This window comes from Motacilla alba, chromosome 6 (assembly GCF_015832195.1).
Source record: "Motacilla alba alba isolate MOTALB_02 chromosome 6, Motacilla_alba_V1.0_pri, whole genome shotgun sequence".
NCBI classification, from domain to species: domain Eukaryota; kingdom Metazoa; phylum Chordata; class Aves; order Passeriformes; family Motacillidae; genus Motacilla; species Motacilla alba.
In genome coordinates, this window is record NC_052021.1 from 12,597,610 (window position 1) to 12,625,573 (window position 27,964).

At 40.0% G+C, this 27,964-nt stretch overlaps 2 long non-coding RNA genes across 2 annotated transcripts in view; one reads left to right on the plus strand and one right to left on the minus strand.

The window, feature by feature from the left end:
* Positions 1-27,964, minus strand: part of LOC119702852 — a 286,047-nt gene that overhangs the window by 61,775 nt on the left and 196,308 nt on the right. The window lies entirely within an intron of this gene.
* On the plus strand, positions 1,272-27,899 carry LOC119702851. The gene is made up of 4 exons (XR_005257465.1): positions 1,272-1,581; positions 20,068-20,121; positions 21,190-21,452; positions 26,705-27,899. It is a non-coding gene; the product is annotated as an uncharacterized LOC119702851 (long non-coding RNA).

Consider the following 27,964-nt stretch of genomic DNA (forward strand, 5'->3'; position numbering starts at 1 on the left):
TGATGGAGCTGCGGAGCTCCTGCCCCAATTCCTGCCCCATCTGTGCCGGGACAGGCTGATGGAGCTGCGGAGCTCCTGCCCCAATTCCTGCCCCATCTGTGCCGGGACAGGCTGATGGAGCTGCGGAGCTCCTGCCCCAATTCCTGCCCCATCTGTGCCGGGACAGGCTGATGGAGCTGCGGAGCTCCTGCCCCAATTCCTGCCCCATCTGTGCCGGGACAGGCTGATGGAGCTGCGGAGCTCCTGCCCCTATTCCTGCCCCATCTGTGCCGGAACAGGCAGATGGAGCTGCGGAGCTCCTGCCCCTATTCCTGCCCCATCTGTGCCGGGACAGGCTGATGGAGCTGCGGAGCTCCTGCCCCATCTGTGCCGGGACAGGCTGATGGAGCTGCGGAGCTCCTGCCCCTATTCCTGCCCCATCTGTGCCGGGACAGGCTGACGCTGCACAGCCTCGGCCCCGGGATCAGCCCGGGGCGGTGTGGCAGCGGACTGTGGCAGCGGACTGTGCCAGCGTGCGATTGAACCAGACTAACAAGGAACCTCGCCCTGCTCCCCACCCCTGGCACGTACCTCTGAGCCAAACCTTGCACTTCTCTAACCCCACAGTGAACCTGCTCAGAGCACTACACTGGCAGAAAACTCACCCCACCAAATGAACAAACAAAAACTTGACAACGTTTCTGCCAGATTTCCTCCCTCCACCGCTTCAGCCAGGAGCTGGTGCTGCAGCAGCCAGCCAAGGGGCAAGGAATGCAATGCAGTAACCATTAGCTGAGTCCCGTTCTGATAGGATTGTCTTGGTTAACGTGTCTAATCACACCCCGAGGAGACAGACAATCTTAGCTTGCTGTAGGCCTTAACAAGGGGATGGACAAACATAGCCTTGAAAAAGCTGCCCTGACAAGACTTAAACATATAGAGGACATTCAATCTGGCAGATAAGCTCTGCACTTCCTTTCTAGAGCAGGGGGAAAACCCAAGTTCTTTTGAATAAATAAGAGGGTTACAAATAGAGGAGGTGCTCATACACGACAACAGATGCTATGGCAAGGCCATTTTAAAGAAGCCTTCAAATTTTGAATTTTTACAGTTGTATTTGTGCCCCAAGGACGCTTGAGAGAAACAAGAAAAAACCACAGATGCAAAGAAAGCAATAGTCAGAAGTGCAACCCTAGGGAAGGGCAGGGAGGGAGGGCTCTGTAGCATGAAAGTAGCTGAGGAAGTGAACATGGAAGCTGAGAGCCCAAGAGTACCCATTTGGAGCACAAGACACTGTTCTTTAGTTTTGGTTGATGAACAGACCCGCACGGGAGAGACACACACGTTGTGCACACAGAATGCTTCTCTTCTCCATTTAAAAGGCATGCTTAGGTCAGGAGCTCTCTCTGGGCTAATTGCTTGAGCCTGAAATGGCACTGCTGGTGTCTGGGAAACTGTTTCTATTTATTATAAGCTGTCTGTTCCCCAGGCTGCACCAGCACAGACTCCACAGGCAGGATCAGAGCTTTCAGGAAGGGCATGTCATGCTGCAGTGCCGGGCAACCAATGCCACTGCCTCCTCTGCTCGTCATCCAAGGAAAGGTAAGGCTTTTGTTTCAATTATTTTTCATGCAGGCTGCTTGTGCTAACCAGCTGTCATTATTTCAAATGGAAAATGTGGTGGGTAGAACAGGTTAGCAACTTGTGTTGTCCTGTTTCTAACTGGTACCATGTTATCACATGCTAGTGTCTGCAAATGTGGACACAAAGGCACCTTATGCCAAAACACTGCATTAATCTTTGAATTCCTGCAGGGTAGCAATACTAAAAAACAAAGCTGCTCTTTCTCTTCATGAAAGAAAGATGGAAAGAAAAAAAAGAAGAATCAGTGTGGGGCAAAATCCCCCATCTCTAAGGTTTTTCTTTTCTACCCTGACAATTTTTGTGTGTGAACTATAGCAGCTTTTTGTATTGAAAATTGGCCACTCCTAACTGATGAGCTCACTGCTGTTTGCATACTGAAGAGACAGTAGGACAGAAACTCAGCAACAGCAAATCAGTTGCTTCACTGAAGAAAAGTGAACAGTAGTGATTTATGTCAGCTAAGAGTCAAGATTCATCCGGCTTAAAGACACAGCTTGTTCCAGTAAGGAACCCCACTCAGCTTACAGGGGAGGAATGAGGCAGCACTTAACCAGATCAAAGGGCATGTAGGGAACCACAGATATTTCCAAAAGTACAGAGAAAAAAAAGCCCCACCACTGGACTTGGAAGATGCATAGCAAAGAAATCACGGATTATACCGGTACACTAGTCCTATAAATTTTTCAGGAGGAGGCTCACACAGGCCAGGGCACATTTGATTACTTCATAGTGCCAGTGCAAAAACACATGTCCAGGAGAAGCAGCAAAAGCATTCTCAGACAGCAAAATGCCTCCTGGAGTTCCCTGGTACTGGTGGAGTGAGCAGCTCAGGGTGGAGTGACTGCAGATTTCTACATTTACTGAAGAGGTGCAGTGCTTTTTCCCCTGCAGGGGGAAAGGAATAGGTGGAGGTAAACCCTTCTCTTATCAGCCTTCATCTACCCCTTCCCTTTGGAATTCATATGTTGTTATCAGCTCCATCTCCCCCCTTCCCAAAATGCAGATGCTGCAGTTTGTACAGATGCCATGTGGTTCATGGCATAAGACCTTGGGGTTGTTCAACTGATATTAACTCCGTGTGCTCATTGCACTGTGAGAATCCTTTCTTGGATCAGTGATGCCATTACTGCAAATATCAGTAGAACCATGATAGACTCTATATTCTTTCCTGCATTTGAATTTCATCTTGGATTGGTTGGTGCAACTTTTTCCAGGAGGCCACAGCTAGTTCCCACTGTTTTACTCAATACAGTTATATTGGTATTTCTAAATGTTTCAGGACAGCAAAAAACTTGTTTGCTTTTATTTCATCCTCCTCTTACTTACGGATGCAGTCACAGGTTTAAATGTGCTATGGCTCACAGTTGACAGCTGTGTAGGTTTCTTTTCCAGCATTCTAAAAATTACAGTTTGCCTTTCACAATTTCTACTACATGCCACTCCTACTGCTCAGTTGTTAAGCAACAAAGCACATTAAAAAAAAAAAAAAAAAGAAGAGAGAATTAGAGGGTGTCAATTCAGTTTAAAAGAAAAAAAGCCACTGAAAAGCCACATCACTTAATTCTGATTTAGAAAAGATCATGTTCATACCTGGGAACAGATATGAGCATTACTACAGTGTGCAAGGACTCCGTGAACCTACACCACAAATCAATATTTCCCTGCCATGCTTGTAGGGAAATACCATGACATACTGTCAGGCAGTCATGGAAAATATATGTCTTTGAAAAGTTAGTTTCTCTTTGGAAAGTTAGTTTCTTCAGCAAGTAGTTTTCCACTAAAAAAATTTAAGAATTTTGCATTTTCCCCCACATTCTAGGAATGTTTTGATTTTTTATATTTGACGGTTTCTTAGTAATTATTCAAGTCTGACATTATGACAGTTAATGTTATTCCATAGCATAAGCTATCTTCAGAGGTCACATGGGAAAAGAGGATATAATCATGTCTTTGAAATACACAGTATATCATTCCAAATTAGAACAAAACCACAACAATTAAAAAAATGAGAGTTTTCAGAGTAACAATTTTGCCTCCTGACTGATAATTTGTTTTTAAGACCTCTGCACTTTTTGCTTTATGAATGATCTGCTGAATGGCCTTGTACAAGTCACTTATCCTCTTTATGCCTTAGAGCAGATACAGCTGAGAGAGATACACACTAGCTATAACCATGTGTCATTATGCTGGGGCAATGCAGTGTGTCAACCTAACTATTATCTTATTCTACCTACATGGGGTGCATCCATGCAGATTTTGCTTACCTAGGCAAGTCTCCCATTTGCAATTTCTAAGAAATGGGATAAGGAACATACACTGCAACTGCTCCAAGTTTAGAGAAATAACTCCTCTCTCCCTGCCCCAAACAACAACAATAATTTTCCCCTCCGTCTCTTGTGACTGCAGTTCTTGGAAGCAGAGCTGCATACAAGATGCAGCTAAAGGCAATGGGTAGCTGTTTTCAAATATCTGAGGTACTGCTTTCACCTGCATAAGATGTTGTGGCGTCCTGTTCCATGACAGCAAGAAAATTCAATGCCTGCTTTTATGCAACAGCAGAGAGATGTGATTGAAATGGCAAATACCCACGAAAAAGAGCAGCCAATCCAAGGAGGGCAGGGGGCACAAGTGTGTGGGCAGCAGCCCTGGGGGTAGGTGTCTCAGTGGCACGACCATGTAAATAACATTTTGAGGTGCACTACTGTTAGCTGCCTCCAAGATTGTCAAGTTGCTGTACCTCTGGTTGCTGCAGCCAAAATGCACCCTGTAGTTATGATTCTTCCCTTCTGAGGAAGCTGCAGGTTTAGATGAGCTTTCTTGCTTGAATGAAGTCCTTTCCTGCTAACTACAGATCTATATAGGTGTTATCAATTGTGCCACCCTGGAAGCACTTAATGTGTTAACAGCTAGAGGATATTACTGCACACAAATGCAAAGTCAGAAAGATTATATTAAGCACACATCAGGATACCTGACATTAACTACAGCATGTTTACATGGTATATCTTCCCATAGCTTATATGCTTTAAATGCCTTTGCTGAAGTGGCAGGTTTCCATTCCACAGTTACCTGAAAGAGATGTGAGCAGGAGGAAACTCTTGAAGCTGCAGCTCTGTGCTAGCCATATGTTACTTGCAGATGCAGAAGACTTACCTGTTAAAATTCAGAGCAGCTGTGTTCAATGATAAAATGATAACTAGTATCAGCTCTTTCTCCAGGGAGCTGAGCCACCATCATCTGTGTAAGGGAAAAACAGTGAACTGTTTCCAGGGAACTGGATGGAAAGTCATGGACAGCCAAAGGAAGGACACAGAATCCCAGGAACTGGTTTTGTTTACAGCATTTTCAGGTCAGGTCCTGAGGTGAGGAGTCCTTAGAGGACCTGCACACCCCACAAAATCAGACTTATTCTAGTATATCCTTAGCACTTCTTTCACTCTCTGTGCATGGGAAAGTTTGAGACCACATGAGACCATATTTTTAAAGTTACCATTCCTATTAAAAGAACTTTTTTATAATTTTATCCTTCTAGTTTCAGCCTCAGCTCAGCACCCACAACTTAACTGGCAGCTGATCCTCTGTAGCTGCGTGAACAGCCAACAAAGGTCTTCCCACTTTTTATCTGCTGCTCTTTATTACAACTGGAGCTGAAAAATAAGATGACACATCAAAAGGATTTGGTCTGGATTTCAAATTTCACAGTATTCAGGGTTTTGTTGATTCCCTCATTCTGGATTCAGACCACTTAAAAAAGTCAGTCACCAATAGCTCATTTCACCTCCAGATATCTAGTTTCCTCACATAAACTCACATAAACTCTGGCTACACAGTACTAAACTATTTTACTCTGAATTGCCTCTTAGATGCTGCTCCTCAACCTGGTGACAGGTCTCTGGTAGCATTTGACAGTGATATCCACTATTTACCCTTACTTTGCTCTCACAATTGCCCTTTCCACAGTTGCCCTTTCTGTGGCAGCAAGAGAGTGTTGCATGGGCCAGCTGACCCTTTTGTGCTGGGCTGCATGCCCTCCACACTCCAGATCCATCTTCTCTCGAGTGATGTTGTTTTCATTAAGGATTCAAATCCATTAGTGGAAGGAGGCTAGGAACATAATGCATCGTCAATGTTTCTTTTTGTGAACACTTATTTTTCCTTCTCTCTTGTAATTCTTACATTTACTTTAATTAAGCCCTGAAACAAAATCACTCAAGCTTACTCAGGAAGTGTGACTGGTGTTCTCAAGATGAGAGTAAAGTACAGCCAGCAAATCTACAAGCATACACCCCAGTGGGCACACGTGTCAGCCTCCTGCCAGGGTAGCATGGGCTGTCAGGGCTGGAGGAGTAAGCAACAAACTCCTTTTTTTCATGGCTCTGCACATAGGTGCACTCTTTTCTCTGAGATTTCTGGTGGTTTTCTTATTTCTGCCCCTTTTGGGCAGTGCGTCCAGAGAGTGATAGCAAGAAAGCAGAATGAGTTCTCAGACTTTCTCCCTGCTTTGGGCACAGCAGTCTACACTGTCCCAGTGCACAGAACACCTCCATTTAGTTTTCTCCAGGATCTAGACTCCTGCTGGGGGAGGTCTCTGCCTCTTGCGTCTCACTGTGAGCTCCAGATCCAATGATGCCCTCAATCAGTGCCTGGGATGATTTAAGTCATGATCAACATGATTTTGATCAGTGCTTAATCAAGTGCAAATCTAAAGTCTTGGAAATGAAAGATTTCCCCCACATGCTGTGCTTTTGCATAAATGCGAAAGGCTTCAAGAAACACAGCTAGGGATGAATGGCTGCAGTGCAGACACAAGTCTGTTCCCACAGATATATTATATATGCAGGGCTGTTGCTTTTTAAAATTCCCTTCTCGTGTCAGAATAGGAAACTTACAAGCCTTTGTTAATTTAAATATGTGTTGTTGCCACCAGATTTCTAAATGATAACCTAGACCTTTGCCTATTGATAGTAGCACTCCAACCAAAACGTGAAGGTGACACACCATCCTCTGCATCTCTTAATAGAATGATATTTTTGTTCATTGGTTTTCACTGAAAGCTGGTGTGGTCAGGAACCTTGCTTCACTGGTCAGTCAGTACCTGCCAGTAACTGAGAAGTAATTTGTAACTGGGAATAATGACAGTTTTTCTCCATCATGGATTCAGTGGAATTGCAGCATGGCAGGGGTCAGCAAAGATGTTTCAGAGCAAATCACAGCCATCACAAAGAGGTGCAATCCAGAAACTCTGCCAGAGCCCCAGTGCTATCACAACCACAAACTCTTAGCAATTCTCACACTTGAAGGCCATTCAAGCATCCTATAACAGTTTTGTGCTATAATTTACTAATGTTTTGTGGCTGTAATTATGAAGATCAACAACCTTTCCTTCATATACATTTAGACCCTTAAGCTGTTGTCCACTCCTACTAGCCGTACTTTTCTCAATACCTAGGCATCAATAACATTTCTTCATTTTTAACCTAGAGACAGCCCTAGTTTTTGTTCTTGTAACTGCTCTCTACAATTTGTTCTCTCCCCTCAGAAGCTTCCAACCTACATACTATTTCACCTAACTCCCACCCTCTCCTTAGAAATCAGGAACATTTTCAGAAGCCTTTCTTCCATGGTCTTGCGTCAACACAGAACCTGAAAAATCCATGTTTTTTTAGTTTTCACAGAAAGTTTTATCACTTCACTCTGCCCTTACCAAACAAATAAGCGGTGCAAGAAAATCTTCATTTGTGCCTTCTGAGACAGGGTTCAGTACTGTTGTCTGTACAGAGCCACTATCTGTACAGACAATCCATGAAAGAGCAAGAGAGAAGGAACCAACGTGTGCATTTAAAACCAGGGGAGCAATGAAAAGGACAACAGAGTGAATTGTTAAGATTATCAGTATAGAATCAGACCAATTTTTCTATTCAGCATTTGTTTTATGTATTCTTAAAATTCTTTTATTTTATTTTTATAAAAAAATTGTTTTATGTATTCTTATGTATTCTTAAAAAAAAGTATTAATTTCTAATCATCTGAGAAAACTCCACTAGCTGTTAAATAGTATGTTCACAAGGTCTTTTGCCTTTCAAGCTTAGAGATGTTCCCTCCTCCTCTCAACACTGAAATATGGAACCTGAGAAATTGCAGATTTTTATATGCTACTGAATCACTTCAGAAGCGGAAGCACAATGCATCTCCCCTCTGAACAAAGTTGTAATAACTACAAGAAACTGTACAGAATTTAAAACTAACATCTGCAAGAGCAGGCCATTTTTATTATGTTAAATGTATGGGAACTGTTGGTTTTGGTTTTGTTGTTGTTGTTGTCATTTTTAAAAGTGGTTTCCGTGTAGGAGAATTCAGATTTCCTTTTGAGGCACAGCTAATTCAAAAGTTAAAGTTAGAGGGCACAGCACGCCAGGGAAGATGGGACAATGGCCTTGCTAAGACCACAGTTACACAGAAGCAAGAAGAGAGGATGGAGAAATGGGAAACTCACTCATTATCTCCATTTGCTTTCTCTTTCTCAGGGATAATCATAGAAGATTGTGGTGGAGATGGATACATTTTAAAAATTATAAATGTAAGGTGCAATGAGGCAGCAATCCACAGTTGCAGAACATAATAACACAAAACAAGGAAAACATAAGTATAATATAAATTCCTATGCAACCAGTGAAGATAGAAAATATTAAAACGGTAAATGGGACAAAGAGTGAAAGAACATGGATTACTAAATCATTAATGTGCAGTAAAACTAGTTTTCATATCAGTTAAAATGAAAGTTGAATTTCTCCAATTGCCATTTTGGTTGTGTGTGTAACTTGATTAGCAGTAGCAATTGCTGCTTTAAAAAAACAAACAAACAACTCTCCTATCTTCCCCAAAAGAAAAAAACAAACCAAAAACCCAAACAAGCAAATCTCAACAACCAAAACAAAAAACCCCGAAGGCCATCTAACCCTCCCATGTTTTAGCGTGATCCCATAAAACAGTCAAGTTTTATGATTAGAAATACAGCCCTTACTTTCGATTAGGATTTTTTTTCTCTTTCATAAAGTCCATAGAAGACTCTTAAAGTCTTGGGAAGGAGAGAAAAAGAACAAATCAGCTATTGGTGCTTCAGAGAGCTCTGGATCTAGTCAAAAGATCTTGCAGTCCAGACACAGAAGAGTTTAGAGGTGAACATTTTGTTTGCTCCTGGAGATAGTATGGATTGTTTAGGAGCAGAAATTTATTACTGGCAGTGAGGATGCATCTGATTTTCCATTACCTGCTATTACTGGGCAGAGGAAGGGTCACAAGCAAATAAAAGCTTTCCGCTCTGCCACATCTCAGGTGAGTTAACACCAGCCTGAGTATGTGGATTTTCAAGTTTTGAAGAAGATCAATAGTCTTGTGGCCTCCCCTAGCCCTGCATCTCCACTTCCCTGCTTGTGTGACAAGGGCAGTAATGAAACAATGCTTCATTATCACCTAGGGTGAGGAGCAGAGGCTGAGGTTCAGCTACAGAGCAGAAAAGGAGACCCATTTTTTGAAACTAGGAAGCCACACACAGTGAGCCCAGGATGCAGCATTAATGATTTTGTTTTCCTTTTAAGAAGCAGCCAAATTCTTTCATAAAGAACATTTGCAGCAGCCAGCAGTAATAAACTCCCAGGCCTCGATGCATGGCTGACACTGTCCTTACCCCCTAAACAATGGGCCACACTCCAGATCCTCTGAGGAAAGCAGAACACATTTGGAGAAAGGCACAGGGGCCTTAAGCCATATGACAGAGCCTATAAACACAGAAGTAGGTACTAAGGCTGCTGACAAGTGTCCAGGCAGCACTGAGAACTCTGCTCCCTAAATAGACAGATCTAAGTAACAAGTCTGATGTTTGTGTTTGACAGAGCCCTTGATAAATGGGTCTCTTCCAGAAGCAGCACAGTGAAAATCAGAGCACCAGCTGAATACAAAAATTGCTGGTAAGGTAGGAGATTGCAGAGGTTTCTGGGGATATTTTCCAAATGAAATATTTTCATGTCCTCTATGAACCGGGCTCACCTCCCTATTGCTGAACATGAAGACTGGCTTTAGTCATCAGTGACTTATGTGGTTTTAAATTGATCCAAAATCAGTGGCCTGGAGCTTTTCCTGAAAGATCATTTAAGTACCACAACTATGTTTTCATCTCTGCCTTTAGTCTTTGTTCATCTCAGACAGACAGTAAAGGCTTTCAGGAAAATGTCTTTTGGATAACGGGGAAAGGAGGAAATAAGCTCTGCTATCAAGGATAAAATCATCAAATCATAAAAGCTTTTAGATTGAAAAAGACCTTTACGATGACTGAGTCCAACCATTAACCCAACATTGCCAACCCATGTCTCTAAGTGCCACATCTACATTTTTAAGTATCTAAAAAATACTTCCAGGGACAGTGCCTCAGTGACTTTCCCAAGCAGCCTGTTTCAATGCTTGATAAACCTTTCCATACAGAAACTTTCCCTAATATCCAATCCAAACCTCGCCTCGTGCAGCTCAAGGCCATTTCCTCTTGTCTTGCCACTTCTTGCCTGGAGGAAGAGGGTGACCCTCACCTGGCTACAACCTCCTTTCAGGTAGTTGTAGAGAGCTATAAGGTTCTCCACCTCCATGTAAGCCCACAGTAATTACAGCTGATCTCAATTTGTCCAGCTTAAATTTAATGAGCTATGTGCATAAAATGCGAAGTTGAACAATTTTGAGTACACTGGTTTACTAATAGAGACAAGCAAGTCAAAGTCCAATAAAGGTCATCACAACTTATTGTTTTAAATATTGAGTTACAACATTTGCATCCATCGTGAATTCCATGTCTGTGTTCAAGTACTCGTATGGAGCTAAGACAGAGCTTTTGCATAGGATTTAAAGAAAACCATTTTAAGCTTCCAGACTCTGGGAGCCAAAGCAGCAAAGAAAATTCTCTGCCTCTCAGTACAACTTGTTATACAATTAATTTGATCTAGGAACAGAGTATTTACAGGGTAATTTGCAATATGTAAACTGTTAAGCACAAAATGGCACTCTTTAAGTCATTAAACACAATTCACCTTCATTACAGGCACAGTTGGGATCCAGGGATTTCTTTTTTTGTGAGTGAGAGCAGAAAAAAAGGTTGTTGTCAGGAGGATGACTTCTGTAGAATTTAATCAGGTCTAATACCAAGTATAAGTGATCAAAATTATGTTTGATCAACACAACTCACAAAACATTTCTTCTCAACAAGACTCTGATATTAAGCTTATTAATGCACTCAGGAATTCACCTTTAATGTGCAACTCTAGGAGCACAAAGCAGTTAATGTGATCACAGTCAAATTGCAATTAGGTTTCATCAAGACTGATATAATGGTATTTTCCTTCATGGTAGATAAACTGTTAGTTAAGGGACTATATCATTGTTTCACATGCTTTCTGCTTTTAATAAGCATACAGACTTGAAAAAGCCCAATAGTGGCTGCTTTTTAGCATGTTTTAATCATCCCAATCATTCCTAAACAGAAATCTAGGACTACGTACAGATTTAACTGTTTCACTGAGTGGTTTTAAAGATTCAAATTCAGTTTTTCTTCCTGTGATTTATACATCTGTAAGGGCAAATAACATTTTCCTAATGATCCTGGACCTAATTAAGTACAAATTACCTTTCCTCATGTGAAATTCATGCTGATTGCTACCAGCAGAAAGTTTGGGGGCAAGTACCAAACACGACAGTCTTGTCTGTAACTTTGAAAAGATGGATGGGCCGATGGGCAGGGTTTATTCTTGTGTGCAGTTTCCAAGAGCTCTCCCAAACTAGATACATGCAGCCTGTGCATGATTTCCCATCTGCATTCACAATCTAAAGAACAAATTCGAAACCACCATTTTTTTGTACAAACAGGAACAAATCCAGTGTCAGTACTTATGTAGGAGGCAGCTGGCCTGAGTCTTACCCATGCGGATGACAAGAAGAAACAAGAAAAGTGTTTCTGACTAAAGGAAACCCAGGTCAAGTCAGTCTCCTGTAAGAACTTAAGAGACTTTCACGCTGGAGTGTAAAAGATATAATGAGAAAGGAGAATTTTCTTTTCCTGAGAGATGTGAAGCTGGACTCACCATTGTCCTATGATCTTATTTAGAGCAGATATCATCTAGTGAATCTACAGCACATAACTCAGAGAACTGACAACTGTCAGGGATTTTGATTAAGACAAAGAAATAACTTATTTCCCAGCATCCAACTGAAATACAATTCTTAGAACCTGGACTTTAAGAAATAAGAGTAGGTTTTCAATACTTTCCTTGATTTTTTTTTTTTTATTTTAGTTGAACTAGATATTGTGTCTTGAGTTGGTATTTCTTAGACTAAATAACTATGGCAAGATAAACTTTAAAAACTATTTGTATCCTAGCTCATAGAGTTATTCACCTCTCTAACATTTTTGTTTGGTGTATAAAAAAATTAATAGAATGACCCAGATTTTTTTAGAATTACATATAAATTAAAATCACAGAAACACAGGACAGAAGGGATCTCAAGAGAGCACTTAGTCAAACTCCCTGCATGAAGGAAGAATCAAGAACACTTAAATCATCCTTACCATAGTTAAACTGTTCTTAAAATTGCTGGTTAAGGAGTTTACTAGAATGTCTCTGTGTAAACCACTGTAACTTCTGAACACACAGAATTCAGAAGTGAAGCACATTTATTTATTTATTTTTGATATCATTGTAGGTCACTGAGCATAAATACTCACAAATTAAAAATATCTGGCTTATACTTGAAAGTTCAATTTTTCCTGTCAATCTTTTGCTTTCTGGGATAATTAAGCAGTGTTTATTCAAACTTGCTCATATGCTACACCTTATAGATATCTTATAATTTTTCTATATGTAGACATCTTCTGTAGCGTGTGATGTTGAAAATTATTTACCAGCTGAAGCCTCAGCCATGCTTATCACAGGGATCCAAACACCTGTTGTTTCTAATGTGACATTTCTGTTAGCACATCCCAAAAAAGTTCTTTTTTTTTGCAACACCATCCCATTCCCTGCTTATAACTTGAACTTTCTAACTGCTCTGTTTCTGACTGCACCAATTGATTTTACTCTTGTTGACACCAAACCATTACCTCAATTTACCAAGATGTCTTTGAATTACAGCTTTGTCTCTCAAAGTGCTCACAGTCAAACCCTTTTGGTGTCACCCCCAAGTGATGTAACTGCATTCTGTATTTCATTGTACAAGATACCAGTGAAAATAATATAAGAGCTGAGTGTAGAACTGGTCCCTGTAGATATCCACTTGAAATTTCCTAGTACTTGAGAGAATCTTTTAACAAGCTGTGCATTCCCATTACTATCATCACATCAGGACTGCCCTTTTCCAATACCCCGTGAGAAAGCAATGTTAGACAACACCAGATTCTTTATGAATGATATATCCTATCTACCATTTTCCTCTGAATCACTTATTGCAATCCGAAAAAGAAGGGAATTGTATTGCTTTGATGTGATATATTTCCCACGGATATATCCACCTATATTTTAACAATACTATTGTCTTCCAAGAAGAAAATAGTTCCTTCTAAGTAGATAATTCTAGAATATTTGTGGAGATTGACTGGTCTATATCACTCATATCTTCAGTTTTCCATTTTTTTATTTTTGAAAGGAAGATTCCATGTTTACTCTTTTCCAGTCTCCTATAAGCTTGCCAGATTACTCGGAGATTATTTTGGTTCATTTCATTAAGCAGTTTAAAATGAATACACTCTGGTCTTGAAGCTACATCCCTCACAAACTAGTGATTGCAAAAATGTCTTTCAATTTTCTTGTCTGGCTCTCTCTGATCCTGTAGAAATTCACAGTGTAAGTACATATGAAATGGCAAATTGGCAAAAATATCTATATAATGGTATATATTTACACTTATAACTTGTGTGACGTGATGTAGCAACTCATGAAGCAAATTACTCGTCAATTCCTGTTTTAATGATACAACACCACTTGTCTGTGGCTGAGAGACAGCTAAAAGAAAGGTAAACTAGAAGTCAGGTGTAGATGGTGTAGGACAGAAAATTGTAGATTGTTGTTGCTTTTGCACTGCAGTTAAGAGAACAATAGAAAATTTAAAACGTTACTAGTTTCAAGTCCAGTTATCTATTACTAATAAAATAGTTTCAGCTGATGCATCTGCCCTAGAATTCCTTGACGTGTTTTTGTACTGCAACCATATTTTCTTCTCTCCTTGAAACCAATTTTGTCCTCCGTGGTCTTCCTGTTCCCACCTTGAACCAGAGGGAGTATACTCACTGACTGAACATGGAAGGTAGAAAAGGTGGGAAATTTGTCATGCAGCAATTGTAAGGAATCTCTTTTTTAACAGCAAGCTAGAAACTTCATTAAAGACCGAAGAACAGAGTTTCTATTTCCATTCCCACTTGCAAAAAAATCCCCATGGAAATTTCTGGACTTCTACTTAAAGGAAAATTATTTTAACTCCTCATACTTTTACTCCTGGAAATATACCCTTGATAACTGAAAGTTTAGTCTGAATGTTGAAATGTTTCTAAGTATTACAATGTCTTTTATTAAAAGAAAGTCGAAGTGCCAGACTTCCTTTGCCCAATGAGTAGAGTACAAGTGGGCACAGGTAAGAAGTGGACAGTTTTGTACAAAAGATTTCTAGATAGAGTGGAAGGGGAGGAAAGGCAAGAAGGACTGACACTGCATTGTGCAAATTGAAAAGAAAATTACCCCCTTCTTCCTTTCAAAACCAAGCCAAGGTAAAACCAAAATTCACAACAAAGAAACACTACCAGAAGTGTTTACTAGCACTTTTAAATACTTTTCCCCCAAAAATTATCTGTTAACTTTTTACATATCGGATTCAAAAGTCTCTTCTTATACTGTACACAGTATATGCTGAAATGTAGGTCCATATGTGAGGCCTAATGATATCAATAAAGCTGTGCTTCCTGTGGAATTACAGTTATACTACATTGATAATAAAATTTGGGATGTTTTTTTAAAAATAACCAGAAACTGTAAGCATAAAGTGTTTGGTCACATACTCATGAAGCTATGAATGGCATGTTCCTGCTTTCAGTCCCATACTCCTCTGTGATTTGCCATAAAATAGCAAGTTTGATAAACCTAGAAGTGGATCTATTTCAGATTAAAAAAAAAAAAAAAGCTATACAAATATAATTCTCTAAGGAAAGTTGCAATCCTAGGAGTACAGAAAGGGATATCAGCATTAGGAATTATTTCAAGGCCTAAAGTCACAATATCAGATATTTTAGACACTACAGACTTTATAAATAGTTATAATTTCAAAAATCTCCAAATATTTAATGAGTTAAATTGTATAATCTGGCCAACCTTTACTGTAAACCAAATAAGTAACTAAGCTGCCCATTAATTCAGAGAGCAGAGTGTGATAATAAAATCGCTCTTAAAAATGGGAGTCGTTGTGAATGACTGCTTTTAACATTTTAATAAGCATCATTAACTTCATATGAAAGGTTTATAAACATTTACTTTGCAAAACTTCTCTACTAGCAATAGGATAGATTTCATTGCTTGTTCTTACAGAGGTTCCTTTCTTAAATCATGAAGTGAAAGTAGGCAATGTGCAGCCCAAACTTCACTGCAAACCTTCAGACCGTATAAAATATTATAAACCTTCTCCCATTCCTGAGATCTACTTCCAACACACACCATAAGATGGTCTCTTATATTCTACAGAGTTCACTTTTCTTTGGATATTTTCCTTCTTTGTCTGTTTCACTTCAGGCAAAACCTTCCTTCTCCCCATATTTAATGGAATAAACCTATTAGCAGTCAATCATTAATTCCTAGGGGCTCAATTCAGTAAAGAAAAAAATTACCTCCGCAGTTGTCTGCTATGAGATCTCCTGATGGCTGTGCAGATGAAGAGTCTGATCAAAATAGCTTATGTGGAAGTAATAAAAGGAATACAGTGCAGTTACATGGCACTTTCTGACTTAAGAATCTTCACATATTAATTAGTGAAACTTCACAACACCCATGTGATGCAGGTAAAGACTGTGAATGCTTCGTGAAAGGATAACCAAGGTATAATGAGCTGAACAGTACTTCCAAGGGAAAACAGTAAATTGTTGCTGGACCGGGGATTAAAGTTGCTCAGGAAGTCACTTGATCTGTCTATGCAGTTTCTCACACAACACTGCATTTATGCAGGTAAAAGTTTTAACCACACACCATTCTCTTTTTTTCCCCTCTGCAATGAATGCCAGTTCCTCGCTGCTCTTTCCTATGCCCCTTTGTCAGCCGCGCCCAGCTGAGGGTGCGTGCGCTGCCCCTGATGAGCGGAGGAATGTCACCAAGTGTGCTTGGTACAGAAGTCTAAATATCATACACTCAGCATTTCCTGACGAGTGTTATGGAAACAGGAAATTTCAAAGAACACTGAGTGCTTTGTGTGCTGGACTGCACTGGAAACAACTAACACAACTAAGTTTACTGTCAGAGAATTTCTAATGAAGTCATTGCTCTTATTTGTTCCTTACAGCGTGGTCTGTTACTGCTGGGGAGGCATTTTATCTGCTAATTAAAATTTGGCCAGGAGTGCATTTTTGCTGGTAGCAAGGACATGATTCTTTAAGAGATGTAAGAAATACGGGCAAGAGTCTTACTGCAGACAAACAAATATCAAATTAAAGGCACTTCTGTTGGTATAACTTATTTGCTTACAACACCAGTATCAACTATACTGTCAAACTCACTCTTTTTAGCCTGGTTTCTAAGGAAAAGAATAATGAAATCATTCTACCAGCCTGTCTGTCAGCCCTGACCCTAATGATCTTGAACATGCCAGCCAATTTCAGCCACATCTGACAATGCCTTCAGGACACAGGTCTCAAAAATCTTCCTCTCCTAGGAGCTTAATGAAAATCGGGCGTTGGTAGAGGAGAGAAAATGGCTGTATTATTCCTTTCTCTGAGGAAAAGACACCGAGAAAGGAGGCTTTCTTCATTCAGCTGGCAGCAGCTAGCTGGGCAGTGGCACGTTGTGTGGACTGCCTGATCAGCACAAATACCCGGGCTCTGGGGGTGCAGAGCAGAAAGCCAGAATGTAAACAGAGGGAGGGCAGGGAGAGGGTGGGAGCGGCACAGAACTGCAGGGAGCAAAACAAAAAACGTGTGACATTGCAATAAGGAGTACTTTTAGGGACAAGGGATGGAGGAGGGGTACGGACAGTGATTTAGGAAATGGGGGGGGAGGGGGGCAGATTGTAAGCGTCTTTGGGAGAGGGGGAGGAAATGGGGCACTGGGTTTATGGGGGAGACCTGCAGATACTGTAGGCAGGGCTGCCATGGGCTGGCTTATTGAGTGGAGGAGATGTAGGTTAATTAAACCTGCTGCTTCTGGAATCATTTATTAAATTACCTGCAGCTTCTGCACTAGAAAGGTTGGCTGCTCTATGCCTGGATAGCATATTGTTTAGGACAGGCCTTACACAGGAATGGCCTTCAAACACAAGAGGGACATTAAAAGGACTGTGCTTTTTGCTTTTTTCATGGTGGGCAAATAGGCAATGAGTCAGTTCAGCTAAGAGGAATGATTTAGTGATTGATCTAAGTGTCAGGTTTGAAATCACTGCTGTAGACTCCTTGAAGTTACAAGGTCATCTCAGCCCTTCATCGTTCCAAAGAAGAAAAATTAAGTGCCACGCAGTTACCACATCTGGTCCTGGCCTTTAAAAATGAAAGCCTATTTGTTCTACACAGATTTGAAAGAATCTGAAGAACCTGCTCACATTTTCACACCCTCTAGTGCTATGTAGCAACCTGCACGACACAGATTTGTGTGTTTACTTACATCCAGCTGATAAAGTATATTATAGCTAGATAAAATATATACATATATCTATTACAAAAACACCTATAATACAGATTACAATATTAATGAGCATACATTTTGCACTGAAAAAATGAGAGAATGTTATTAATACCAGTGCTAAGCATCATTGTGTGTGAATAGATTTTTTGATGACTGACAATTCACCCCTGCTATGGTACACACATGAAATTATCCTCTTTTCTTACTTTACTCAAAGTAACAGTATAATGCTCAAGTCAAATATCAAAATGAATTAATTTATCACAAGCTCTGTGCTACAATGACAATTGCAGAGATTCAGCAGAAGCGAACATGCTCGCTGGGAGTTTTATTCGAGTTTCATCTAGACCCACACATTTAGGTGTTCATGAACTGTCCTGTTCAGGAGAATATCTTGACTCAAAACACCCAAACAGCACTTCTTCATCAGCTCTGCACTGACTCTGTGACAGCTGAGCTGCACACTGGCCAAACATGGAGTTGAAACAAGTCCCTTACTACCAAAGGTTACCTTGCCACTGTCTGTTCCTGCTTCTAGTTTGTTCAGCACACAGGGTACAGGGGGGCCCTCCTCCATGGCTGAGACTACAATGTGCTGCAGAAACTGTACACTACAGTACTGATCATAAACACTGGCCTCTGGAACTGTCAGTGCATCAACTTTCCATCCCAGCTGTACATTCACTATTGTCAGATTCTCAGTTTTAGAGAAAGAAGTCAGATTCAACCATTTCACACTGAAAACTAATAAAAAAGAAATAACCCAAAGTGGAAAAAATTAATTTCATGCCACTTTTAAAATAAACTTAACAGAACAGAGAGTAAGCCAGGTAATAGCTACTTGTGTTTTCTGTAAGCTACTTTGACAAGAAATCAAATCAAGTCAGGGAAGCATGTTTCTCCAATATTGAGAATGTAGCTATAATAACTGTTACATTAGCTAACACAAATTGAGAAAGCCTCCAAATCTGTGACTTGTCTCCACATGTCAAAAGGAGCATCTGGTCCTGTGATTTGCTAAGAATGAAAAATACAGCTCAGTGTAGGGGGAGGGCTGTAAGTGACTTCTGAACAAAGGACACAGCTATCTGAGTGCAGAAGGTGTCTGGTTTAAGTTCCGTTTAATCTTTGCACTTTTGCCTTCTTTGTTTGAATGTATCCCTTCAGATGGGGGAGGTGAAAAAAGTCTAAATGAAAGGAACATCAGGTACTGTTGAAACTCATTTAAAGTGCAATCTGCAATAGGCAGGGACTTAGGCTGCTGACAGAATTATAGAGTCTGAGGGGCCTGGAGAGAGGGGCCTTAGCAAAAATGTGTGTGCTTTCGATCACAGATAAGCCTTGGCTTTTTTTTTCTTACATGGTCTGTGCTCTGTAAGAAGGCATTGCTCCTGAAAGAGATACACTATATAATAAGGAGTTGGGCAAGGCCCAGAGCAGACAAGGAATGTGCCAACTACACACACAGAGGCCTGCAGGGAACCTGAGCTGCTCCTGCCCCATTCCAGCCCAAAGGCGACTGAGCTGGCCTGAGCTTCCCAGCTCTCCCTCTTAAGGGGATGGGTGACATGAGAACTTTCACACAGAGTTTTACTCCTGAGTAGAGTAAATGTACTTCAAGGTATTGCCAGTTTATCCACATTGTCCTTACTGTCTCTGGATTTCAAAACTCATCTTGAAGTATCTCTATGTATTCTTCCCAGTCTTGTATCAATTAAACCCCACCTTTTAATAGTGACCTATAATTAATTTCTTTGCTTTTACAGGTCTCCCATGAATATTATTGATCTCATCCTCTTTTTCCCACTTACTTGCAAAACACCTTCTCCCCTTCCTATTCTAAACCACTGGGCTAGTTCTCATGTAAAACTTTCCTCTTTGCTTCAACCAAGGACTGGCTGACCCTATTCATCTTTCCTTCTCTTTCCTCTAGCTTGCAGAAATCCTGCTTGCTTGCATTTTTTGCTCTTTTAAAACTTATTTTTCTTTCCTCTTTCTTGACTCAACTTTTCTCTTGAGATGTTTCTCTACTTCTGCAAAGTTGAACTGTGATGGGACTAGGTCTGCAGAAGCAGTTTTATTCACTCACTCATTTTGTGAAGGAATGAGATCTCTGTTCCTTACGAACTTGGTGGGATAAAAGGTAAAAAACAAGGGACATACAGAAATGCCCCATATGGAATATGAATGAGGAATTCATCTTTCAAGGAAAAGAAGTCTGGAGTGTCTCTGCCAAGAATTCAGGGTATGTGGAAAGCCCCAGAAAGATGGATGCAGTTGGTTTCTTCAGTAAAGAACACCTTCAGTTTTACAAACATGGACTCTTCTCATGCTATTTTCTAAGAGAGGAAAATTAGAAAAAATGTGACAAGGTACATAACTGCTAATTTTCAAAATCCTCAGCATACCACCCAACTCCCTATCCCTGCATTTTCCAGCATATCCAATCTCCTCTAATTTCATGTGTTTTTGACTAAAAGCTAAACTCCAAATAAAACAAATGCATGCATTCTTTTTCTGCTGCCCTCATCTGGTTGTCTGTCCCTTTTTACAGGCTCTTGGAGGTCAGACATCAAGACTTCAAAGTTTAGCTGTATCCTAGCTTGTGGTAAGTATTTATTCCTCGTGGTAAGTCCAGGGGCTAATACTGAGATGCTTTGAGACCGAGACTTGGAAGATGCCAGAAATCCTTCAGTGATTTGCATGCATTGTTTCACTCAACTTTGCTCCCAATATCCACAATCCTAAACATGCAATTGTTTTTATTAAAAGTGCATCTGTATTGTTTATCCATGTTGTAATTTTTACTCATTTCAAGTAAGAGACTATAGAAAAAAGGGGAGAGAAAGGAATACATATCAGTTCTTGAGCTGGTGTAAATAGCTATTGATTTACTGAACTGAAGCTGATGAAGCCAAGGTAATTTACTCCACATCAGAATCTAGACCAAAACTGTGCAGGGCATTCCCCAGCTGAGTGTCACTGAAATCCAGGTGTTTCTGGATGTGTTTTGACATGGGCAGGAAAATATTTTATGTGCAATGAAGATATGACAACTTGAGAAAAAAGCACATATAATGCTTTTAGAGTTAAGATGTGAAACCACTTTGTGGCCTCATTTAGGTAGATTTATTTCACTGCTGACTCCCTTCCTGCACATTCAGTCTAATACTATAAAAATCCAACCTGTCTTATGGAAGGAGTTGATGTCCTCCAAAAATACCTGAAAAGAAATAAAATAAAAAAGTTCTCCCCTCCTCCTAAAGAAAATAGAAAATGGAGCCTATTTTTAAAGAACATTTTTTACTCAGTTGTACTCAGTGTTTCTATAGCATCCCTTATGAATTGTAAATTTTATAACAGATGGTTGTTAGCCTGTGTCAGTTTTGAGGAGAAAAGACTGTGCAATCTAACCTCTAGTAAGTTAGTAAACATCTTTATGCAGAGAAATAAGACAATCGAAAGTAGAAAAAGTCGATGGAGTGATGCTTCTTGGTACATTTCAGATATGCATGGCTTTGTCTATACATTGATTGCCCTGAACCAGGCCATGAACAATTACCCTGTGTCTAAGGCACTGTGAGTAGTTCGTATTCTTACACCAGCCTGTTATTAATCAGTCAACATAATTTAGAAATAAGGCTCTTTGTTTGAATATATTCTCTTTTTTTTCCAGGTAGTGCCTGGACAAGCAGATTCTCACCTAAATAAGTGACCTTGGGAAAGCAGTGTCACCTCTCCGATAAAATGTGCCACAAGCCAGGTCCTTCCAGGATGCCACATGTGCTGCACAAAGTGCTCTTCTTGCTGGGGACAACTGGCCAGAGGATGGGAATCTAGCACTGAAAAGCATCCAAGTGAGACCTGAGACAGAGCATTAGTCCTCACCTCAGGTGCTTCAGCCCTATGATCATCACAGCAGTTAAGCACAGCAGTAAGGTAAATGTGAAATTAAGGTGGAATGTCTCTCATCTTTTGCCTTTCCTTGAGTAAAGACAATGTTTCACCACAAAGTATACTAAAAGTTTAATAGATTCTAAAATAAATTTCTCAGTACTTGCCTTTTTTGGCAAGTGCAAGCCCTGCTTTTTAGATTTTGGGGTTTTTTTGGGGTTTTTTTTGGTTTGTTTTTTTTTTTTTTTTTTTTGTTTTGTTTTTTTGGTTTTTTTTTTTTTAATTCCCAATAGGAGATCTATTTCTGCAGCCTCAGATTCATGATACTGCTTTTGTCATTTTCTGGAAAGTTCACATTTATCTGGAACGTAGCTAGCACTGAGACTAACAAGAAACATCTGAGAAATGCTGCTTTCTTATCACAGTAGAGCCAAAAAACCTTAAACAAAATAAACTAGCTCCTTTTTTGGGTATGGAGTGTCCTCTTTTATAGGAACTGTTTCCCATTTTATGTGTTGAATGGAGCCAGTCAAAAAATCCAAACAGATAATCCATTTGAGAATTTGAGAGAGCTAGTAACCACTCTTTAAATATGCAAGTGAAAAACAAATAGATTTCATATGAGTAGTCACAGAGCAACAAAATTGATTAAATATCTAAAATAATGGAAGTTAAAGAAAATAAGAAAAATGCTATTTCCAATATTTCCACATTACTATTTCCAGCCCACATGTTCCTGTTACCTCAGATCAATTCCTCTAATTCAAATAAAGAGCATTATGCCGTTCCCATACTATTACGCTGCCCAAATTATTCTTTTCAAACCTGAAGTTCCATTAGAGCACATGTTAAAATAATCTCCTTAATCAAGAGTGACCCAGCACGATCTTGCATGCTGCACCCCAAAGGATGGCCAGGCCTGCATTCCAAAGGCGTTTTGGAATGCCTTTGATGGGGCTGGAACACCCCAAGGCAGCAGCTCCCACCTTCCCTGCACACCCAGGCTGGGCACAGTGGGGTCTCTGGGCTGCACAAGGCAGGCAGGCAGAGGCTCCCTGTGTCCCCAGTCCCTTGCAGGGCCAGGGCTCTCCATGGCTCCTCACTCATTCCCTTTTGCTCCTGACAAGGCCGCTGTAAAACCAGTGAGATCAGTACTCAAAATAATTTAAAAAAAGGTTTCAAGACATTTACTTCTATTATTCCAATTAAAAACGTTGTATTTTTATATTGCATTCTTTTGGGGAAAAAAACCTACTTTGGTACTCAAACTGGTTAATGCTAAAACCAGATGAATATGGAAAAAATCAGAGAGGTGTGCTCTGTAGCTTTCAGTGCAAAACCAATGAAGTTCCTAGTGGAGTTCAGTGGAGATTGTGTCTAGCCTACAAAACTTGTCCCCTGCTAACCAGTCTTCTTTACAAGAGCTGCTTTTTAGAAAAAGAGCAGTCTTTCCTTAACTTTAGAAAATGTCCAATATTTTGAAATAATTTATAGTTTTTTACACTTTTAAAATTTCATATTTATAACCCCCAACCTTTTCACCCCACAGGAGGTTCAAATTATTGTGTCCCACATTGTGCACACACACATATATATTTTTATGTATGAGCCTAAAAGGTTTCCTTCTGTGCAGGCCTGAGGCCATTGCTGTCCATACAGTGGACTGAAATCAATCAGAGGTTGTGTGATTCTCATTTTTTCAGCAACTGTATTTAATTTCTCTGGAAAATAACAAATATTTTAATTTTATATCTTCTAGTCTCTGCAGCCATTGATTTGTCAGTAGAATGGAATGAAAAACACTATCAGGCTCTGGCAGCAGAGCTGCAGCAGTGATGAAAGGTTGCCCTGCTTTTACTCTTTATTACACCACTCACTACCTTTCCAGTGATGATTTGTCTGCACTATTGTTTTTATTAGCTTTGGTGCAAAACAACGAATCCTTTTCTCAGGTCATAGTTAGAATGGAGAAAAAATGTAATCCTTTCATTTTTCATCAAGGAGTTTCCATAATAAAAATAGTTGAAGGAAAATCCTTCCAATTTGATTTCTATTTAATTTCTTCTTTGGCCATGCAACACTTTAAATATAAATTATAGCCAATGTTATGGATAAATTAAGCAAGCTGAAAAAAGGAGACAGGAAAAAAAAAGCAACTTTTCACCATGTTCTTGTCAATATGTTGTGTCCACAGACATTGTGACTATCTCTTAAAACTTGGTATCAATTTTCAATTAATAAAACTCACATATCCCGAAACACTCTGTGGTAGAACATTTGCTTATGTAGGTTTTTCCTACAACAGTAGCAAGAGAAAGAGCTGGGAAATCATTCAGAGCTGTTGCAAGTAGTCTATGTCCATAGGGATCAGTAATAATCTCCCTGCCTGGACCTTGAGCCAAAACTGTTCTTTATTTCACTCTGCATCTCCTCCAAATCAGAGTCTCTTACAGAGCATTTCAGGAATGTAACAAAAACATAGGTTCTGGATTGATGTGTAGACTAAAATTGCTTCCAACTCTGAAAAGGTCTTTATTTCATACTGTATTTATGGACTTTTGGGGAGTGGGCAGGGACATTGTGCTCCGTGGGGGAAGGAGGAGAGGGAAAAAGCCCACTCCACATAGAGGTATTAACAGAGCTTGATACTCTGGGTCTGTTGCCTGGGTGTTTACTGATGCTGTGAAACAAAGAGAAAGCCATACAGGTTTAAGGTCTACGAGGCTAACGCAGATAAAGCACTCAGTCATGCCAGGATGAACTCATTGGAAATTTTACTCAAGAGAGCAATCCCAGCAAATGCAATGGACCTGCTCAGAGGAGTAAAGCAACCACAGCACTGTTTTTGGACTCAGACCCATGCAGGATTCCCACGTAGAATAGCTGATAGGACAAAGGCACACGTGCTCAGCAACAACTGATAGTGCTTAATGAAGACCATGTGTATTAATAGGCCTGAGCACAGGAAATGAGAGATTTCCCCCTGCTCTTCTAATGATGTCTAAGAGCAAGTTCTGTGTAAAGAAATATTTCTTTAGGAAATAGCTGACTGACTGGAATCCTTATGAAAAAAAGAGAGACAGATTTCCATTACTTTTTTTTCTTGGATTAGAGTTAGTCTTGGTTTATACTCCCTTCCCAGATTTCTTAAAACTGTTTTCCAGACATTCCCACGGTGCTAATGTCACACCAACATCTAATAACTTTTTCCTGAAGGCTGATATTCTAACACAGTATCTTTCAGCTCAGAGTGCATAAGCCAATTACGTTACTCTACCAGCCAACACTCAGGACACACAGAAAAACCTTCTTGCTTCTGATTAGTAGCAGATATGGTTTTGTAAAAGTTTCCAAGTGCTACCGAGTTTCATGACATGTTACCGATGTATACGTTTAAGCTAAAAAGTCTGGCCCATGCAATTAGTTTATAATGTAAATTCTTGAGCAGTCCAGGTTTAGTAGTACAGAAAAATATATTTGTTGCTCTTCAAAGTTAATTATTGAACAGAAGCCAGAATGTTTATTCTTGTACAATTGCCTATTATCACAAGTAAAACTTCAAGTGTAGTCATAATTTTTTACTGTTACTTTTTTATTGCTCTATCAACATAACCTGATTTTCTTGAGATGTGTCACTGCACTACCAGGAATTAGATATAATTATATAAGAAAAAAACCCAGCAAGTTATTCCCAATTGCTTATTTATTAGACAGCACATCAAATTTCACTAGCAAATAAGACAACTTATTTTTGTTAAGCAAGGCTGTGCACAATATTTATAATGCCACTACATATGCAATTTTTATGTACTTGCTAATAAAGAGATCTTGAGGGAATCCAAAAACCTGTGTAGCACATTCTCACATATAAAGTGGCATCTATCTTGGAATACTATTACCTGTACTAAGATAATCTTATACTTGTCTGCCTTTCACACCAGATTAACCAAGCTTTGTCTCAGAATATTTCTAAGAGGTCCAAGAATTTCATATATGATCCTAGCCTAAATCAGGAGTAATATGGCTTTCTTCTTCAGAGTGTTTTTGTGGGTCTTTATACTTTACATGTTTAATACATTGTGAATAGCATCAGGCAATTTCTGTGGAAAATGCTATCTTTTCACAGGACTCTTCATAGACCAAATTGCTCCTTAAAGAAGATGTTTTATGTTATCTTCAGGAGCTAGAATAGATATAAAATGTATATTGCAAAATGATGGAATGCAGTTTATTTTAAAATCTGTTAAAAAGCTACCAACTGTCACAATGAAAAGCTAAATCAGACACGGTGATCTTCAATTTTCTGTTGCCAGCCTTTAGAAAAGCACTTTTGAAGCTACTCCATTCAAGTATTTGGCCATGCCAGCCTCAGTCTATATTGTTATGCAAAGTTCCTAATAGCACTTGGCTGATGTGGTTGTGATGCTGCCCCAAATAAGTGGTTGCTCATATGTATTACAGTTCTTAATCTGATTTTTCTTCCCTGCATTAAAAGGAGTATCCAGCCATTTTTTGATACCTTATCCTCTACACTAGCTCCAGATTTGGGCAGGGAAGATATCCAGTTTTCTCCATAAAACTGAACCTTCAGAAGCATGCAGATTTGTCTTTTTCTGGACAAACCATAATAATTTACTGAGTAGTATCAAAAGAAAACCTTTGTAATGGTCTGTTGAATACTTTTTAAGAAACTGTTTTCTTAAGAAAAAAAAGAATTTTGTCCAAACTTCTGAACAGCGGTCAATTATGGAACTAACTGGAGGACCTCTGCATTTTTATGATGTTTATGCCACTAATAGGAGGATCTCCACATTTTTTAGGGTGTTGCTGCCAGATAGGTCCAGCTTTTGGTGAATTGTTCACCAACATGATTCCCAGAGGATCCTAGAGGAATTTCTTCAGAGAGATTTACCAAATATGTTCCAAGACTTTGAGACCTGTTCCTGGAAGTGAGCAAGGCTGGAATAAGTAAACCCCCAATTTTCATGGGATGACCTTGTAGCCTCCAAGACTTTAAAAGCATAAAAATGATGCAATAATGAGTCAAAAAGATCAGAGAAGATAAAGCTCAAAATATAGGCAATTTTAAATGAAGGTTCAAAAAGAAGGAGTTTTCAAGTTTCCTTCTTTTAATACTTTTGCAATTCAGTTACAACAAATCTTTTACTGTTTTTAAGATGCTCACATTTTGTATTCTGACCTCTTAAAAAAGTTTTTATGAGGTTGAGATAGCTCGATGTGACCTTTATTTCTTATTGTTCTTGCACAGGACAAACCTCTGTGATTATCTTTTGCAGTGTCCCAGCCTATGACCAAGCAAGCAAAGGGGGGATCCAGGTCTGAACCACACAGCCCCAGCACTGCCCTGGACTGCAGGAGCTGGTTCAGCCTGTGTGGGGGCCAGCTGGCCCAAGGTGATGAAAAAGAACCACCAAAGTTCAGTGGTAGGTGTGGCACATTTTTTCAAATATTTTAGGTGCCAGAGATGTGTGTTTGTGTGTGCGTGGGTGTGCGTGCATACACACATGGGACACACTAGAGACAACAAGACAGCAGCTGCCCACAAGCTGAATCTGTGTTGTTTCATTTGCTCTTGCTCTGGAGACCTGGGCTGTTCCTCAAATCCATCACTGAGTGGAAGGTTAGCCTTCCAGACAAATTCCCTCCAGATGCAGTGCATGGAGGGAGAGATGCACCTCCTTCCATGCATTGACCCCATTTCCCTCAGGAGGGACCGTGCCCTCAGAGAGAGCTCTGCAGAGTCTGTGTCTGACCCCCTCCAAAACCCTCCGTCTCGTAGTCATTTTACTGCAGGAAAGCCCAAATAATCTTGAGCATGATGGCAATTAAAAATTAGCTCACAGCCTCATCTAAAGTACGCCTTTGCAGTTAGCAAAGGAAACTTACACTCGCTTATTGGTTTCTAAATGAGAAAACACACGGTGTACTGAAACATTCAGCAGGCTGAAATCAATTTGTTCTTCTGCAGTGTAAGTGGAAAAAAGCCATCCTCAGATCACCACCTACACGGGCAATGGAGCTCACGCAAAGCCTGGGGCAGGCAAATGCTGCAGTGGCATGGAAGCAGCAAGGAAGGGCCTCGGGACACTAGGTGCCAGAGAGCATGATTTTCAAGTTTAGATTTCAAGAAATCAGCCACTCTATTTTAAGTGGATAACACTGTCCAGCCTGAAGAATTAAGAAATGTGTCATTCACTGGAAAAAAGGTAGTAGCACATAAAATTAATGAGAACTAATATGAATAATAATATGACTGTGAACTGTGCCATGTGCTTGACACAGAACCACTGGGATAAGATCATTTAGAACTGCAGGCAACAGCTTGCTTTCATACCACCAAGTGTTTTACTGTAGCAGAAAGGAAGGGTAGAGGGCTGAGGGTTAGAGAAGAACATAACCCCAGTAAATGCCCTAACATAGGGCAATTTTAGTGCTGACCTTTGAGTGCTGCCTCCCACTGTCTACACCAACTTCCAGCACAGTGGCTAACTGAAGGAGACATGCTTTTTGCTGCTTTACACTTCTGAAAAAAACCT